Source organism: Mesoplodon mirus (assembly GCF_964341445.2).
Source record: "Mesoplodon mirus genome assembly, chromosome: 16".
Lineage (NCBI taxonomy): Eukaryota > Metazoa > Chordata > Mammalia > Artiodactyla > Ziphiidae > Mesoplodon > Mesoplodon mirus.
Genome location: NC_138992.1, coordinates 50,211,409 through 50,213,708, shown reverse-complemented (window position 1 = coordinate 50,213,708; position 2,300 = coordinate 50,211,409).

Sequence of the window (2,300 nt, the reverse complement as noted above, 5' to 3'; positions counted from 1 at the left end):
TTATTGTACTTAACAAAATAAAGTGATGCCAACTGATGAATCACTATTTACTATATTTATCCATTCAAAGAGTGATATTAAGTGATATACTGAATAATATTTCAGTCTTTGTATCACTTTGCAAAAATTTACTGTACAAGGGATCAGAGCATATGCGCCTTGCCTGGAGAACTGAGTTTTGGAGTTTACTTCTTTTAATACACCACTTAAAATTATTCCATGATGGGTATTTACAGCCATCAAGGTATTTGATTAAATGATTCTAGAAGAAACCCGGGCTAACCAAAAAAGTGTTGACAGTAGAGGAATGAAGCAAGATGATCACATACATATTCCTTTTTAAACTCTGGTGGGTGATGGATGCTAACAGTAGAAAAATATCACTATTGTCTGATTCTGTAAAATCCCATTTTCCAGTGAATAATGGTCCAATTAGATTGTAAGCTTCTTATGGATAGCTATAGAATCTTAAAATTCATTTTTGGTTTTGAATTTTATTGTGGTAAGATGAGATCTAGCCTCTTAACAAATGTTAAGTCTACAGTATATTACGTATTGTTGACTATAGATACAAGGTTGTACAGCTGATCTCTAGAAACTTGCTTGACTAAAACTTTACACTGGTTAATTACTAACTCCCCATTTCCTCCTCCCCTCAGGCCCTGACAACTAACCATTCCACTCTTCAATTCTATGAATTCGAATATTTTAGATACCTCGTATAAATGGAATCATGAGGTATCTATTTTTCTGTGACTGGATTATTCAGTTAAGCATAATGCCTTCAAGGTTCATCCATGTTGTCACGTACTGCAGAATTTCCTTCTTTTCTAAGGCTGAATAGTATTCCATTGTATGTATACACCACATTTTCTTATGCATTTATCTGCAGATGGGCATTTAGGTTGTTTCCACATCTTGGCTTTTGTAAACAATGCACAATGAACATAGGAGTGTTTAGCTCTCTTCCAGATCCTGATTTCAGTATTTTGGGATAAATACGCAGAAGTTAGATTGCTGTATCATACAGTAGTTCTATTTTTAATTTTTTGTTTTGTTTTTTGCTGTACGCGGGCCTCTCACTGTTGTGGCCTCTCCCGTTGCGGAGCACAGGCTCCGGATGTGCAGGCCCAGCAGCCATGGCTCACAGACCCAGCCGCTCCACGGCATGTGGGATCCTCCCGGACCGGGGCACGAACCCGTGTCCCCTGCATCGGCAGGCGGACTCTCAACCACTGAACCACCAGGGAAGCCCTATTTTTAATTTTTTGAGAAGCCTACATACTGTTTTCCATAGTGCCTGTACCAATTTACATTCTCATCAACAGTGTACAAGGATTCCCTTTTCTTCACATCCTTGCCAACACTTGTTGTCTTTTGTTTTGTTAATGACAGGTGTGAAGGATATCTCATTGTGGTTTTGATTTGCATTTCCCTGATATGTACCTGATGGCCATCTATATGTCTTCAGAGAAATGTCTATTCAAGCTCTTAGCCCATTTTAAAAATTGGGTTTATTAGTTTGTTTTTCTGTTTGTTTGTTTTTTACTATTGAGCTATACAAGTTCCTTATATATTGGAGATTAACCTCTTATCAGATATATGGTTTGCAAATATTCTTTCCCGTTCTGTGGGTTGCCTTCTGGTTTTGTTGTTTCCTTTGTTATACAGAAACTTTTTAGTTTGAGGTAGTCCCACTGGTTTATTTTTATTTTGTTACCTGCTAAGCTTTTTTATATGCCCCATAATTGACAATTTCCATGAATACTTGCAGACTAAATATGAAATTAACAGACACTTGTAACTATCCTGAGTGTTACCCATTGGTTATTAACACCATATACTGGTCTTAACTGCAAATCAGTAATTTCAGGATAAGTACATTTGTTCCCCATATCTAACAATGCCTGCCATGTCTCTGATTCATCATTCCCTCACATATTCATCCCTTATTCCTATAATCTCATATTTTATTTAATCCATCAATTATTAAGAGATTTTCTTCATCTACTCTTTCCTATTACATAAATGCACTAAGTATTTACTATATTAGTCATCGTTTACAGCAGTAATTTTGGAGAATTTACATATTTCCTATATAAATATGGGACAAATTATAGATCAAAAAATGTTAAAAGTGAAAGTCACCATTATCCAACAATAACCACATACTCCCAGATCCCTGGAGCTTTAGGGTGCCTTAATCATGATGAAATGGTCCCTACTGACGTAATGCTATTAATGAAGTTAATGTATCTGGCTTGAAATTTGATAAAGTGATTTTAAAGTTCATCTGCTCA